Source organism: Oryzias melastigma, linkage group LG17 (assembly GCF_002922805.2).
Source record: "Oryzias melastigma strain HK-1 linkage group LG17, ASM292280v2, whole genome shotgun sequence".
NCBI classification, from domain to species: Eukaryota; Metazoa; Chordata; class Actinopteri; order Beloniformes; family Adrianichthyidae; genus Oryzias; species Oryzias melastigma.
Window position 1 is genome coordinate 31,496,534 of NC_050528.1, and position 7,662 is coordinate 31,504,195.

Consider the following 7,662-nt stretch of genomic DNA (forward strand, 5'->3'; position numbering starts at 1 on the left):
TTTCTCCCCCCTTGAATGTAAAGAACCCATTAGGAATTTTCTCAGTGTCATGGAAACCCCATCGAGGGACTAATTGTTAGCAATTAGGTTATAAATGAAAAGTGAAAACTGTCTGTATGGTTAAAATCATTCGAACAGAGTATGTTCATTTTGATACTTATTAAAAACATGCTGCTTCCTTGCAGAGCCGAATGTATCTTGATGTACCATTTATGGACTGTAGTTTATGGATGCAGTTAATGGGATAAAGATCCAAAGTTAATTAAAAAAAAAAAAGTTTGAAAACAGATTTCAAGAGGTGCTATCTTGGAATCAAAAGGCTGTTAAAGGCCACCAAGAGTGTGACCTTCACTTCCCCACAGAAATGGGTGAGAGCTTTGATTGAACTCAGTGCCTGTTCGGGGTGAGAAGAACTAAGTGAGTGTTCAAAGCTGAAACCTGTCAGCATAACATTTATCCGGTTGTTGTGGGAAGCTCCTCCTGAGGTTTCACTCGTCTGCTTCTGTTGCATCAGGTTCAGGGGACTTTGACGTGTAAGAATAATCATTTCTAACCACATCTGAAATGCATTTGATATAGATTTCATTGTTAAGACATACCATAATATCCATTTAAATTGCAAGACAGAGAATTTTTGTAAAAAATGTTTAATCGCTTGGGCATAAATGGGATAACTTGGTTCGTCTCCCACCCTGACGCCCTCATTATAACTCATCACATTCTAACACATTATATCTGACTCAGTTCAGAATATTGTTTCCACATCTCCTCTTTACAGTTTAGTGTTAGGCAGCATTTTTACAGCATTTTTTTAGAGGATTCTTTAAATTGATGCACATCTCAGCATTTATTCAAGATGGAAAATATTTAAGTTGGATTCACGGATTCACATATTGCTGCACGTGAACCTGAAGCTTGAGAGCACAGTAGTGATGAAACCCAATGAGTCAACTTTGAAACATAAAAGCCCAAATCTATTACAATTAAAGGTTTCAGTGTGTTGCAGTGAAGTGCAGCTGCTGTGTGCTAGTGTTCCCATGTTCCCAGTCACCAAAGGACCCTCAGAGGTTGGAGTGCAGTCTTTCCCCAGTAAGCTAGCCTGAACCTGTAGTTCCACTCATCCTAATCGCTGAGCCCAATTCATTCCCCAGTCTAGCACCTCTTCAGAGGCAACTTACTCCTTTGTTCTGACAATACACAAACGACCATTCACATGGAAGGTCTCTGTAATCAGTGAAATACTAGCCTCTGGGCTTTGTGGAGTACAAAAAGAGGAAAAGAGAGAGCCACATAGAAAGAGAGAGAGAGGAAGAAATTCCACCAATCAACTCTAACAACCTGCCCGGCTTAAAAGCTGCAGACATTTTTCCTCAAAGATGGGAGAACATTGTTCACTCCAGATGCAGACTGCATAACAGAAAGGCAGGCTGGTACCTACACCCACAGAGAGAGACTAAACCACCACACCCATCCACTTTTAATATAACCTATGCTGCTTTTCTCCAGCCTTCACCATTTTCTTCAGACACACATGCATTGCAGTTTTACTCTGAGATGAAAGACAGGGTGTAGAATGACTGACAATACCAACTGTCAATTAGGTTCTAGTAAAACTGAACCATTTGCCGTTTACAGATGTAATTACAGATAATTAGTTAGGTTCAAACAATGCTAAGCTAAATGTTTTTAAAAGTAACATTATATAATTTAAGATCCATTCAAAGAAACTGGTTCTCTGAGCAAGAATATATCTGAAAACATTCTATGTTTTGCATTGTTTCAACATTAAAAGCACTGTAAATGATCACCTTTTTGTTATATTTAGTTGTTGAAATGAATACATGTGATGTACTGGGATCTGAAACTGTTGCAAATTATGAGATGGCCATTTTTTGTTTTTTGCTGTAAGAAGTGTTTAAAAACCATGCAACAGAGAGCTGACTAGCTAAAGTCTGCTGGAGGATCTGGAGCCAGTTGATTCAGTTTATCAGTCAATTATATATATGTTAGCGAGTGTGTAAAAACTTTCCCAGTGTAAAATACTATATTTTTTGAAAATTACCCAGTGATGATAGAGTATAGGTTTTTTATCCATAACTTCAATTGCTTGTTTGAATAAGACATCTTGGAAATAATTGCTCGTACAACAGTTGAAGTGACTGATAGTTATTAAATGCCAATACATTTTTGCAGATTCAGGTGACATTTCTTTTTGAATTGAATTGAATTTCCAGAGTTTAACCTGACTTTTTTGGACAAATAGTCAAGCTTTAAAAAAAATGTGAATATCTTAGTAACCCAAGATATTTATCTTGCCTGGCAATTTGTATTTTTCTCCATAAACAAGTATGTTAGGACAAAGCTGGTGGCTCGGACATCTGGTCTGGATGTCTCCTGGATGCCTCTCAGGGGAGGTGTTCTGGCCATGTCCCACTGGGCGGAGGATAACTGCCCGGATAACACTCAGGACACGCTGGAGAGACTGCGTATCCTGGCTGACCTGGGAACATCTTGGAGTACCCCCAGGGAAGCTGCAGGAAGTGCCCGGGAAGAGGGAAGTCTGAACATCTTTGCCTAGACTGCTGCTCCCACAACAGGTCCTGGATGGATGGATGGATGGATGCACCGTAGACATTAGTTAAAGGACAGTTAAAAAGACAGTCCCTCCAGTGTCTTCACATGATTGACTGAAAGTGCATAGCACTAAATCTAATGTTACTTATGACCAAGATGAGAAGGATCTCTGAAGCATTTAGTCTGCAGATAAACCTGAACACGAGGGAGCGTTTGCATGCCTGGAGACTGATAATTCAAGTTTTAGAACTTGTTCAGTCTGATCTTATACTTGACCAAAATAACAGATGACCATCTGATTTAACTTTGGAGATTTGAAGAACTGACAGCATGGAAGCAACTTTCTTGACTCAAAGGAAGTTCAATAATTGACCAAAGTAAATGTTTTGCAGCTGTCGAGTTATAGTTTATAATGGCTCCTTTCAGTGAACTTGAAGATTTGAACAACAGGTTTAGACTTAGATTTAATTTCATATTTGTTTTTTTTTTTTTTGTTTTCCCCTGTCAAAAATTAAGTAAAATAAAGTATGATTGGGATCACAATTCCAATCTAAAAATTATGGGCATGAATTTAGAAAACACAAAACAAATCCCAATTCCCACAATGGATCTGTTGTCAGTATATTCCAGTTCTAACTTTGCTTATATGGAATTCAGTTGTGCTCAGACATCACCAGTCGAAACATTTCATACTCATGTGATGAGTTCTGCGACAGGGCAACTTGTCCAGACTTTGTTAAAGAAAACAAAATGTTGAGTCAGAACTCAGAACTTGGCAAATCCCTGAAAAGTTTTTGAAATCTCTGATCACCAACTGTTGTAAATATTATCTACATGCAACTATATCCAGGTGTCAGATTTTACTAGAAAACTATAATTGATTCTCAACCACCCCTGCATCTTTCCTTTAGAGCTGTTATCCAGTTTAGAAACCTTTTAAATATAAATATTTCCAGTGCATCTTTATCAAACTTAATGACTTCTCCAAATCATCATCAAAGTATGACCTTTGGCAGAAATACATTCTGAAATGTAAAATCTCCCATAAAATCCCAAAGATGTAAGTTGACAGATTGTCAGACACCTTTCCTCTGCAAGAGGGAAAGAAAAGCTTTGAGTTTGTGGGCAGAGGAATGCAGCTCACGTCTTTGCCATAGAAGTACAGGTAATGCACTCACATGCTGGCACTTGTTGGGGTAAGCACACCTCCCTCCCCTGTATTAATAACTACATGTCCCAATGCTGTATCAACGGAGCTGCTTTACAGAGCTGGGCTTTGCTCACAGGAAAATCCACAGCAAACTCTCTCATCTGTTCTTCTAATTCACAAAAGTACGCTTCTCCTTTTTTCTGTTGCTAAAAGATTCATCGTTTGTGAAAAAGACACGACACAAAGGGATACTTCAACGGAAATTAATACAGGGAGGAAACTTGTGTCTGGTCACACATGCCCAAAAATGGGGTAAAATAACTGTGTTTACTCATGATGAAGTAATCTAGTTCACAAATCCAAACAGGAAATGAGTGGACTATATTTCAAATTTGTTTATTTCAAGCAATTAAAACAAAAACAAAAGAAATATTGGTACATAGATATACCAAACTTAGAATGATTTGGACTATCAATATAAAATCTAAAATGCCTAACACTTTCCTTGAATATAAATATTATTGCTTTTACATTAACCTCAACGTTTAAAATAGTGCCGTGAAAGAGAAAAGCAGATTAATATAAACATACCAGCATCATCACTTTTCTCTCTGCTCCACTTTGTTCAATTTGGAAAGCTGTCTGTTGCTATTTAGAATTTCCCCATCATCTCCTCTATGATTTTTAAACCTTTCTAGTATTACAATGACACGCTTACCCGCACAAATAGTCCTCTTATCTTAAAGCAAAGGTTAATTTGATCATCATCATCATAGGAGGGCTAATGATGTGAGAAAGAGGAAACAAGATATAACTTATTCATTCAGGATTTACATATAAAAAACAGATTTTAACATTCAGAAATGTTTTGAAAAAAATCATGTACAGGTATAAGTCCCAACTTAACTTTCAATTTTCAATAGCATCTTTAAAACAGAATTTGGAGACGTGACATTGTTTCCTAACCACCTGGCTACTTGTTTAGAGCATTTTCAGTTATGGATGCAGTTTTGATTTGTTTTGTGCTGTTCTGAACGTCACACAGCCCTCTGGGCCATGAGGAAAAACACGATCGTACCCTAGAATAGCATGAAAATGTCATCACTGAATAGATGTCCTAATCTTAGACTTCTCATGCCGTGCTCATGCCATCTTTACATTTTTCTCTGCCATCTTCACTCATGGAGCTGTGAGTGAGCAGGACTTGAGACATCAGTGTGGTAACACTTCCTTAGGACAGTCTAAGGAACAGTGCAGGATGAAGTTCCATAACGTGTGCTTGGGATTCCTGGAAAAGAGAGCCTGTCTGACAAATACATGTTCACACTGCCAATGTGTCTGGAGAAAAGCATGTGAAGTAACACCTGGCAGCAACACAAGCGACTGGATTAGAGGTCACTTTGCTGCTTAATTGATACTAGTTGCTACAAGCCAAACTAAGAATGAAAGTGATGAGGTGCCCGGGATTGTGTTTTTGTGAGCCTCTCTACCCAGATATAGAATCAAATTCTCATGAACCTCACAACCATTCTGACAAAGACAGAACAGATTTTAAAGAAAAGGAAAAGAAATACTAAAAACCTGACAACATTGTGCTATAGAGACATCCTTCAAGCAATGTCTCAGCTTGTTGTTACAAAAACTTTATTTTTTTCTACAGAGAACACTTCATTTTCTAATCTCCACTTGATCTGATCAGAATCGGATTTTGATCAGAACCAGATTATGAAAAGTGTCAAACAATAAAAAGAAATACAGTAACTCAGTAGGAGTGGGATTATATAAATTGGCTTCTTCCTTTCCAAGCAATAAATCAAGCTCTACTTGACTTTAATTAATATCAACAATATTGAATGATGATTTTGTGACACAAGCGTGTTTGAATGGAATACTGCAAAAAATCTGCATTTATGATTATGAATAATCACACGGTTATTTTCTTCTATGTAAATATTTTGTTTTTCTTAATCAATTCATATCATTATTTCTGTCAAAAGTTTGATATATCTGTGTGATTTTGTTGTATTGTCTACTATCAATAATTGAAATAAACTAATAAAACAAATCTAAATCAAACAAAGAGGTAGCGGTGCAACAATACCTGTGTGCAACAGAGGATAAAAAATATGCACTTCTGCTAAAAAAACATGCATATATATGTATAAACTTAATATCCTATAATATTAACTTATTACTTGTAATTATTTATGTGTTTAGTAAATTTCATAGATGGTTTTCTTCATGCAACTTTTGCCTTGTGTGGTGCCAAAACAATTTTTTTTTCTTGTGATACGAATAAAGTGAAATTCAATTCAATCAAGCTTCACTGTTTGTTGCTCTGTTTTTGTTTTTTATTTAGATATTATCAAGACATTACAGCATGCAAGACAAAGGATCCCCTCAAAAAAAGTCAGAAAAACTTCCACGTTAGAGATTTTTGGGGGTCTTTTACAAAATCTCCAGACAATGAAACTTGAGTTTTAATCCATTTAATTCATCTTAGTGAAACAACAAATAAGGCCAAGGAAAGCTGGGAAAACATTTTTATTTCAGTCAAGGTCGTACTTAATCCCTACATAAAAGGCATTTCAAACTTAGAAGAACAAAACAGAAACAGGAGACAGTAGATTTGTGATTTGTGATGCCAGTTAGGAGAAAAAAAGACCTAAAATCTTCCGGCCGACAGCTTTGTGCAGCTTCACCACTAAAGTCCAACTAAAAATTCAGACTGAAGTGATTCATTCCAAGCTATTGATGCATTAAACTGTCCTCCAACATCTACTGTTGTACCCATGTTAGTCGCTGCAAGTTGATATTCTGGTTTGAACATTTTTAGGACTGGCAGCTAAATCTGAGACAAACCGTGTTAAGTCTAACAAAATAAAATCTGTTCAAATTCATCAACCGGCTGTGCTTTATAGATGAATGTGCCTTGGAATTTTGGAGGGTGCAGGTTTCTCCAGGCTGGTTCAGTCAATCCCTGCACTGGAATTTCTGTCAGCCACAAAGGGGGTGGGGTGGTGGGGGGGATTTCCACGTGTGCCTCCGTTACTGTGCACGGCATACAAGCGCACATCTACTGTGGCATCATTCCTCAGAAGATCACCTCATTTCTGTGTAGCTACAGGGCATAAGAAAAGGGAATTAAGTAATGCTTGAAACACAATTCTAGTAAGGGCTTCATTCATTTGCCATAAGGAAGTCTGGCTTTGAAGTCAACACCTGGACTTCAGTGCCACCCAGTGGTGACAATTATGATGCCGACTAATTAAACAGAATGACGACACAGATGATGATAGGAATACAACACAACCATGACACCTGTCTTTAGGAGAGACGCAAATGTTTTGAACTGTGTTGTCAGAACAGGGCCATTCGAAATGTACAATAAACACAAATAAAAATACAAAAAGACAAGTGATTTAGTTGAGACGCCAGTTTAGGAAAGTCATCACACAAGGCAAATTCTGAAAAGCAAAAAAAAAAAAAGAAACACATATATATTTGACTAAAAAAAATAACAGCCAACAGAGCAACAGAATGATAAACAGGTCTGCTGTGCATCAAGCAATCCAGCAGCATATCTGATCTTATTGTGAAACTTATTTTAGGAGATCACTTTGAAGCCTTGGTACGACATCAAATCTTACAATCGAAGAGCCACTACAGTGATAGAATATAATGAAGGGTGAGACATTTTTCATTTGACATGTTAAAGCCTGGAGGTGTGAGCATTAAACCTTTCAAAACATGAAGGGTAGTACATTATTGTGAACATGTCTCTGCTTCAATATTTCAAGATGTGTTTCATACATTTCATTTTTCTTAATCATTTGTAAGCTGTTGTTATCGATTTTGTTGAATTGTTACAATGTTAATATTTACAAACAGACATGTAGTAGTTCACTTTCAGCTTATCCCTTTCGGGGTCGCCACAG